The sequence below is a fragment of the Biomphalaria glabrata genome, chromosome 6 (assembly GCF_947242115.1).
Source record: "Biomphalaria glabrata chromosome 6, xgBioGlab47.1, whole genome shotgun sequence".
Taxonomy (NCBI): domain Eukaryota; kingdom Metazoa; phylum Mollusca; class Gastropoda; family Planorbidae; genus Biomphalaria; species Biomphalaria glabrata.
This window is the reverse complement of record NC_074716.1, coordinates 50,893,637-50,903,345: the sequence shown is the minus strand read 5'-3', so window position 1 is coordinate 50,903,345 and position 9,709 is coordinate 50,893,637.

Genomic DNA, 9,709 nt, shown 5'->3' with positions numbered 1-9,709 from the left:
AAAGATATACACATTCACAACCAGCGCTTTATGAGTTAGACTTCTATGTACTTCTCGATGACGACAGCTGATCTTGTAACACTCTGACCGATAGTGGGATAAAGGAGTTTTTAAATCTTTCTGTTTTAGTCGTTATGGAAAGGAGACGACCACTTCGTTCAGATCTTCTGTAAAGTGGTAAAGCACTGGATTCTGAAAAGGGTGTCCCGGTTAGAATCCTGGTGAAAACTGGAATTTTTACTTTCGGATCTTTAGGGCGCCATCTAGCTCTAAAGGCTAACTGACATTAGTTGGGGGAAAGTAAAGGCGGTTGGTCATTGTGCTGGCCACATGACACCCTCGTTAACCTTGGGTAGCAGAAACAGATTACCTTTATATAGCAAAGTCTCAAATGGGATCTTTTTTTTAGTCAAAGTGTTCAGTCATTTCAGCTGACCGCACCGGGTGACACCGCCCCTAGCCACGCTGCTACATGAGTGCAATCAGACTTGCAATACTTAAACACACCAACAACAGAATATTTGTTACGTAAACACAAGCGGTGTTGCACTGACGCGCTAGTGTGCAAATGTACATATAATACCCATATGTTACATCTCTCTTCTTTAATTATTGAAATCTATTTAACGGAATAACTAACAAACTAATCAAGGATTAAAGTGAAATCAATTAATCACAAATTTAAGTCTCTTGGGTTTGTTCGCACCTCTGCCTGAGCGGGTTACGTATGTGTCACGGATGAATGTGTGTATGTATGTATAATCTATTTTTACACCCTGCGCGAATGACCGGAAGTGTGTTTTGTTGTCAGAGAGTGGTCAGACAGAGTCCAGCTTGTGTTTGATATGCCGTAAAGATTATTAAAGTTTATGTTTTTGGATCGAGTGTTACTTGTTTATTTATAAATACAGCTGGACCAGAGACACCTAGACCGAGTTATAAGTAGATAGAGTTATATAATAGGAAAGCTGTAACTGTATGGTTTATATTGTCTAGATGTGTTAGAAGTATTGTATAGTGGCGGATCTACATCTAGTGTAGTTGGCGCTCTTGGATTCTCTAGATCCCACTTCTGACACCATGTAAAATATTTGTGTTTATACTAATAACAAACTAGTGTTTAAGAGGGAAGACATATTAGGAACTCCATTTATTACATAAACACAAGCGGTGTTGCATAGACGCGCTAGTGCTCTAATGTACTTATTATACCAATATGTTACAAGATGAAATGACCAGGGATGAAGTGACCAACTAGAAAGTAACCGGGGACGAAATGACCGGACACTACTTAGTGAACTGTTTACTTACCAGGAAATATTATCAAAACAATTTTTCAATTGCGTTGTGAGTTACATAAATATTCATGGTACTATTTATCAGTGTCCTTAGAGTTTGCTCGTGCGAAATGTAATGTCTCTGTTATTATAGTAGTTTCTATTTCTATTTTTATTTATGCTTTTACTGTAACATTTTTATATACGATTTTTATGTATTTTTTTTCTTTCAGGATTTTATTCCCTTTATCCCTTATAATTTCCTGTTTATATGTTTATTAAAATTGTAATTCATGTTTTTAGGAAACTTTTCATTTAAGTTATTTTACTAATGAAATACTCTCCATTCTTCATTGCTAATAAACATCCTTCTTCATACCAAAACATCTTTGTTGAGTTGGTCTTTTTCGTGTATAAAAACAAGAGCAGATTTTTTTTGTTTCACTATTGAATACGAGTTTGTCAGTTTTATAAAAAAATGTTATGGGACAAAACTGCGAAGAAAAAAATCGTTATGGGAAAAATTAACCACTTCCGTTTTGATCGTGAAAAATGCTTAGTTCTTCTAGGCCCAAGGCAAGTCCATCCCAAGTGGGAGAGCTAGTGATGAACCAGTGACCATTTAATGAAATAGACAAATAAAAGACAGAAAAATAAAACTATGAATTAAAACATATCTACATCCATCCATCTATCTATCTATCTATCTATCTATCTATCTATCTATCTATCTATCTATCTATCTATCTATCTATCTATCTATCTATCAAGAAATAAAATAAAATCATTTAGCGAAATTCCCGTAGCGTTTCGTATAGCATCTTGAATCATTGTAGAGACGTAGAGGCAAATAGAGGCAACTAGAGGTAACTAGAGGCAACTAGAGGCAACTAGAGGCAACTAGAGGCAACTAGAGGTAACTAGAGGCAACTAGAAGCAAGTAGAGGCAACTAGAGGCAAGTAGAGGCAACTAGAGGCAACTAGAGGCAAGTAGAGGCAACTAGAGGCAAGTATAGGCAACTAGAGGTAACTAGAGGTAACTAGAGGCAAGTAGAGGTAACTAGTGGTAACTAGAGGCAAGTAGAAGCAACTAGAGGTAACTAGAGGCAACTAGTGGTAACTAGAGGCAAGTAGAGGCAACTAGAGGTAACTAGAGGCAACTAGAGGTAACTAGAGGCAAGTATAGGCAACTAGTGGTAACTAGAGGTAACTAGAGGCAAGTAGAGGCAAGTAGAGGCAACTAGAGGTAACTAGAGACAAGTAGAGGCAACTAGAGGTAACTAGAGGCAGGTAGAGGCAACTAGAGGTAACTAGAGGCAAGTAGAGGCAACTAGAGGTAACTAGAGGCAACTAGAGGTAACTAGAGGCAAGTAGAGGTAACTAGTGGTAACTAGAGGCAAGTAGAGGCAACTAGAGGTAACTAGAGGCAACTAGAGGTAACTAGAGGCAAGTATAGGCAACTAGTGGTAACTAGAGGTAACTAGAGGCAAGTAGAGGCAAGTAGAGGCAACTAGAGGTAACTAGAGGCAAGTAGAGGCAATTAGAGGTAACTAGAGGCAACTAGAGGTAACTAGAGGCAAGTAGAGGTAACTAGTGGTAACTAGAGGCAAGTAGAGGCAACTAGAGGTAACTAGAGGCAACTAGAGGTAACTAGAGGCAAGAAGAGGCAAGTAGAGGCAAGTAGAGGCAACTAGAGGCAACTAGAGGCAAGAAGAGGCAACTAGAGGCAAGTATAGGCAAGTAGAGGCAACTAGAGGCAACTAGGGGCAACTAGAGGCAAGAAGAGGCAAGAAGAGGCAACTAGAGGCAAGTAGAGGAGTCATACATTTCTGCTTGGGATTTGATCCAAGTTTCGCTTTTTTTTTCTTACATTTTAATTTTTTTTTCAGTCCTAGCGAGGCTCCTACCAATCGGAGGCCCTAGGCGGCTGCCTAGTTTGCCTATGCATTAGGCCGGCCCTAATATATGTATATAGTATCACATATCCATTACTAATCTTCAGCCATATGCGCTAAAGAGCTTTTCTTTCGGCACTTAGCCTCAGAACACAGAAGTCTAGAATTTGAATCTCTGTGAAGACTGGATTTTGAGGTTCGGGAAGTTTTATGTCGCCACTGAATCAACCCAACTATGATGGGTCGGGGAAGCAAAAGCGATCGGTCGTTGTGCTGGCCACATGATACTTTTGTTACCCGTCAACGACAGACACTAATGAGATTCGCATTAATTGGATCACGGATCGCAAGGTCTGAAAGAGTTACTGCCGTTTTTTTTTCTCGGTAATATCAAGTTACTTTTATGCGAAAAACAATAACTAATTTATTTTTTACTGCTTTTTTTTTTTTCAAAAAATGCTAAATCTATCGGATCAAACACAACCAATCGGCGTGTTTCTCAGTCACGTCACGTGGCTCAAGGCGGGGGTTGACAAGAGATAGATTTTGATGGATTGTTACAGCCCCAGGGCTCATGTCCTTTTCAACTCTTGACGACTGGGAGGGGTTTGGAACGGTTTTTTTGTTAGTCACGTGACTCGGGGGGAGTAGTGAGAATGGGAGGTTTTATGGGAGACAACTAGTAACTTATGATTTCTGAGTTAAGTATCTGGCATCATGCTTTGAACATTTTGTCTGGAATACCTCAGGTTTCGCTTGTGACTTTGGTTGTCCTGTTATTGACATCCTAGAAATCCTTATGCTTCTGGCGCATTTCTTTCTCGGCTCTATTTTGGGCTCTGCCTTTTTTTACTTTTTTTTTCTGTCTACATAATCATATTTATATATTAGATGAAATAAGGGCTTAAAATTAAAGCCTTAACAGCACAATTAAACAATGAATAAGAAAAAACATATTTAATTGGGGATGAAATGACCGGGGATGAAGTGACCGGGGATGAAGTGACCGGGGATGAAATGACCGGTCATCGCTTTATATATATATATTATAAAGTAGAAAGTAAGGCGTATGTATATATATATATATATATATATATATATATATATATGTATGTATGTATGTTTGTATGTATGTATGTATGTATGTGTCAAATTGAAATCAAAACCGTTCGACCAATCTTGATAAAATTTGGCAGAAATGTTCCTTGGGTACTAACTTAGACCGTAGTGTATGTATTGCCTCAAAAAAAAGTTAACCAACTCTATTAAACTACTGGTATTTAATAAATCTAGGCCATGTTTATTTATGAAGGCCGTGAAAGGGACGCATGCCAGGACGGAGCCCTGGCGAAGGCCGTGCTCGAGGGTCATTTCCCCTGAGACTTCTCGTACATCCTTGTTCTTATTGTACGCTCCAGTGATTATCCGTCCCCGATTCTAAGTAATAGAATCAATATTTTATTATTATTTAAACATTTAAGCCTGCTAGTCCAAACAAGATTCCTATATTCAGATACAAATAATCAATTGAAATTATGAACCATTTTTTTTTTTAATTTTGGCAACTTGTTTAAAACAATAGACAAGTTTAAAGTCACATAGTTGCCACAGTTAGCTTCTAACAAGTCCCTTACAGTACTTTTAACTTTAAGGAATAATGGACATTCCAAATCTATATGCTTCTCGATATCAGTATTTTGAAGATGACATAATTTACATTCATGGACATTGCCTGTTTTTTTGTTTACTATAGGGGTCATCTCAAAGATATGTCTATAGGATATTTCTCTAGCTTTTGGTGTGATATGTTTGCTGTGTATGTTTCTGAATGCGTCTCTGAATTCTGTCACCCCACGAACTCTCCCCCACTTGATCCTATTCACTAGGCTTTCATGTAACAGCTTTTTAAGTGTTGTGTATGATTGTTTGATTATTGTTGTGTATTTAGTGTTCATTACTAGGTAAGATTCTTGAGATAGATATATGAATGTATTTTTGTTTTAATGTCTTGTAGGTCTATCCCCCCATCCTCTTTGTTTTGAATGAGTGTAGTGTGCCCTAATGCTCCTAATAGTGTTTTTGAATATAAGGACTCTAATTAATTTGTTCAGCTTGTTTATGAATTTGGAAGGTTGGCTCTGTTACGTTAGTTACATAGACAATCTTTGGAATGACCAAACTAATGATCAATATAACTACTATTTTTTTTATTTTAACTTTTTTTTTTTTAAAGGAAACCTCAGAATTTGCGCTATTCAGTTTTAGCTTTATCATCATAGGAATCCTTGGGCCTTAGGCCTCTTTTCTTTGCCTCTTTTTTGGGCTTTATGTGCCTCTTTTATGGGCCATCTTGCCTCTTTTGTGGCCTTTTTTTTTGTATGTTTTTATTTGTAAGTTATCATAATTCACAAGTATTAAATCATAAACAATTGAAAAGTGATTAACCTAAAAATATAACAATGGTAATAGAAATATTATTTAAAATATCAAAGACATATCTACCTAACCAATGAAACCCCTAAAGACAGAACAATCAACACTATATTTTTTTTTAATTATCAGAAAATATAGAAGAATATGTTTACCAATTTCAAATAAAGAAATTGTTAGTTTTGGTTTAATTTGTAATTTAAATTATAGAGCTATAAATGGTCTAAACATTTACGCATATCTGTGTAAATGCTTCGAACTTAGTGGTTTCAAAATTATATTATTTTTTTTTATTTAAATCAGGCACGTCAAAATCATTAAGGTGTATGGGCCACATAAAGAACTTACTATGACCTGAGGGACCGCAGCTAAAAATCAGCCTACTAGTTTTATGTAAATTAGAAAATATATACAATAGAATGCAATAATTAATGACCTTAGCTAAATTTGTAGTACTATTTGGTAATTAAAAATTACTATGATTACGCGTAATTTTTTTTTGTCCTGATGCTTGACATCTTTTCTGGGATACAAGTTTGTTTATTAATGTCAGGTTGAAGTTTGTTTGCTACTGACACTTTCATCACTGATGACAAATTTTGATCAGATAATCTCGAACAGGGAGGTGCTTTTGTAGCTTTCATTAGGGAAAAGAACTGCTCACAGAGATCAGTGCTTCCAAACTTAGCATGAATTCTGGCTACAAATTTCCGCAATTCAACGTACCGTTCAGGTAAATAACTGTTAAACTTTGGCACAGCCACCTCTTTATACTTCGATTTCAACTAAGAATGTGACAGCTATTCTATCAGCTCTAGTTGCACATTATCAGCAGCATCTTCAGAAGCAAATGAGAATGGAGATACAAACAACGAAAATTCTTGCTCGTATGAAACGAAGTCACGAAAACGGTCATTGAAAGCATCTTATAACGATTCCGGGTGTAAGACATATTTACCAAATGTTGTAGCCGTATTTAATCTTTTTAGTTCCTGACACAGTCTTGATTTTGCTTGAAAGCACTCACATCATCACACGCAGTTGTGACAATTTTGTCTTTACTTTGAAGTTTCAAATTCAAGTCTTGCAGGTGACCAGTGAGATCAACTGCTAATGCCAAATCCTGAACCCATTCGTCAGTTTGGAAATATTCAACAGGTTCACCTTTCATGTTCAGAAACAATAAAATTTCCTCACGCAGTGCAAAAAATCTCTTCAATACTTTATGACAGGAGAGCCAGCAGACTTCTGTATAGTAGGGAACACAATCAAATTCATGTTTAATGTCATCCAGAAACATTGAAAATTGGCGATGACATAAAGCCACGGGCACGAATAAAATTGAGAGCGACTGAATCCGGTCTTAGAACATGTTGGAACTGTAATTGCTTTGCGCAGAATGTTTCTTGGTGAATGATGCACTGAAAATTAGCAAATTTAAAATTAGCATAAGTCTTTTTTTTTTTTTTTGCAAGTAGCTTTGCATCAAAACCATTTCATTTCATGGGTGATGCGCCATCCGTTGCTAGACTAGCTAGCTGTACCAAAGGTAAATTGTACTGCAATATCACATCCTGTTATTTCTTAAAAACATCCTCGCTTTTTGGGGTGTTTTGCATAGAACAGGACTCAAGTAGTTCCTCATGTATCTCAAAATTTCTGTCACAGGCCCTTATGAAAATAGCCAACTGTGATACATCAGTTGACTCATCGAGAGCCAACGAAAATAATTCAAAACCAACTATTTTGTTCTTTAATTGTTCACGCAAGCTGACTGACGTGTCATTTATTCTATCTGCCACAGTGTTCCTAGTTAGCTCTGTTTCTTTGAATGCTTTCGCATTTTCTAGACAAATTACTTCGGCAGCTTTAACGACAAACTCCTTTCTAAAATTACATTCACTAAAAGATTTGCTATGGCTGGCAATTTAGTTTGACAAAATGTAGCTTGCTTTCACTGCAGAGTCACTCTCGTTGTCAAAGTTTAACAAATACTTTTTTTTTCAATTCAAGTAGCTTGTTATCTCTTATTTTCCAGCGTAATAGTCCAACATTATTTTGATAATTTTTGAGGTGGCCAAGAGGGCCGCATGCATAGTGGTCGTGGGCCGCATGCGGCCCCCGACGCCGTGTTTGACATGCTGGTTTAAAGAGTTATACATTAAGTTTGCCCCTTGACAGAAAGCAATGCTTCTTTAAAAATCCAAATTTCGAGAAGAGCAGCTTGCTGAAACTAGTGTTACCAGGCGTCCGACATAAGGAGGAAATGTCCTCTTTTTTTTTGTTGAGGTCCTGTATTTCGTATGTTCGTATGACATTGTCCAAAGCGTAAAAATAGCTGGCTTACATTGTGTTTTTATTATCTAGCTTCTCAAGATCTATAAATTATGAAAATTTAAAATTCGCTAAAGAACGCGCAGTCGCGGCACAGAGAAGTGGATTCTGCATAGACTTAATGAGCAGCATTTTTCTTGCAAAGTATGACCAGAAGATATTGACTGCTTCTTAAACTCACATTTGCAATGTATGTTTGATACAAAAAGTCGCTTTTTAGTCCACAGTGCTTGCAAAGACAGGGAACTTCAGGGAACAGTACCAGGAAAGGGAAGACGAGGCAGACAAAGAAAGCGATGGTAAGACAGCTTAAAAGAATGGACGAGCCTGCCATTCTAATGCACGCTATTGTCAGAAATAGAGTGCTGTGTATTTATTTGAAATCAGTAATCCTTATCAAGGACTTGTTACTCGGCACCTATATCAAGCATGACCAGAAGATATTGTCTGCTTCTTAAACTCTCGCCTGCAATGTACGTTTGATATTGCGTGTGATGAACTACTATACTACCAAAAGTCGCTTTTTAATCCACGGTGCTTGCAAGGACCTTCCTTCAGGGAACAGTGCCAGGTAAGCGAAGACGACGCAGACAAGGAAAGCGATGGGAGGACAGCTTCAAAGAATGGACGAGACTGCCATTGAAAGAGATTCTTTTATCCAAGTCAAGGGACAGAGAGGAATGAAGACATACGCTTGACTGTCAAATATCTAGGGAAATGGTTACAGCCGTTTTTGAGTTTGCAAGCTGATAAGAAAAATTATACTTAAAATCATCATGTGATTAATAAGCTAACCTTAAAATAAGCATAAATATTGAAAAAAAGTAAATTCCCCTTTCAGACCTTGCGGTCTATAGGGCAGATGATGTCATCTGTTTCTGTGGCCTACGGTTAACAAGGGTGTCATGTGGCCAGCACAACGAACTAACGCCTTTGCTTTTCTCTAACTAATGTCAGGTACCTATTAGAGCGGAGTGGACTCAGTGGCGTCCGAGGATCCCGAAATTTAAAAATCCCAGTCTTCACCAGGATTCGAACCCCGGTCCCCGGTTCGGAAGCCAAGCGCTATTAAATCATTCAACTACGACGGGTTTAATTCACAACGCAAGGCAAAGTAATCGTCAACATTAGGGTATAACCGCAACCAATGCGAATGGAATGTGCTCCTTTTGCCAATTAAGAAATATTTAATTAACCACTTCTATATACTAAATCTTTTTGATACCAAATTGGTCTAAGAAGACGTTCATAACTTCTGTAAAACTAGAAAATGTCAGCTTACACTCGCTCTATTTCAAACTGGATATGATATTTAAAAAAAAAATTCAAAGAAGGAGAAGCCTAACTGATTTAGTTGCAAGCGAGCAGACGTTAACAATTGTCGCTTCTGAATCTCATGTCTGCAGAGTGCGAGCTCTCGTTAATCCTTCAACATGCCGCATGTTTCCTTAATAAAGTCAATCTGTCTAACCCGCAGTTATCATTATCTTGGATCTCCGACCTCCCCGCCCCCCTCCAACTTGTTTTGTTTGCTTACAGTACACCTTCCTTATACTCTATACATTGTCAGCCGGCCAACTCAAATTATAAACATATTTAATGATAGAGGCTTCTGGTATCCAACAATGAATACATTGTCATGGTATTAATTTCCTTTTGTTGACTCGGACAGGAAAGGTTATATAAAAAATATTTAGTGTGTAATTAAATTAATTTATATTATGACGTTTTAAATGGAGTGTTATGTACTAGTTTTAGAGAGTATTGTTGTAA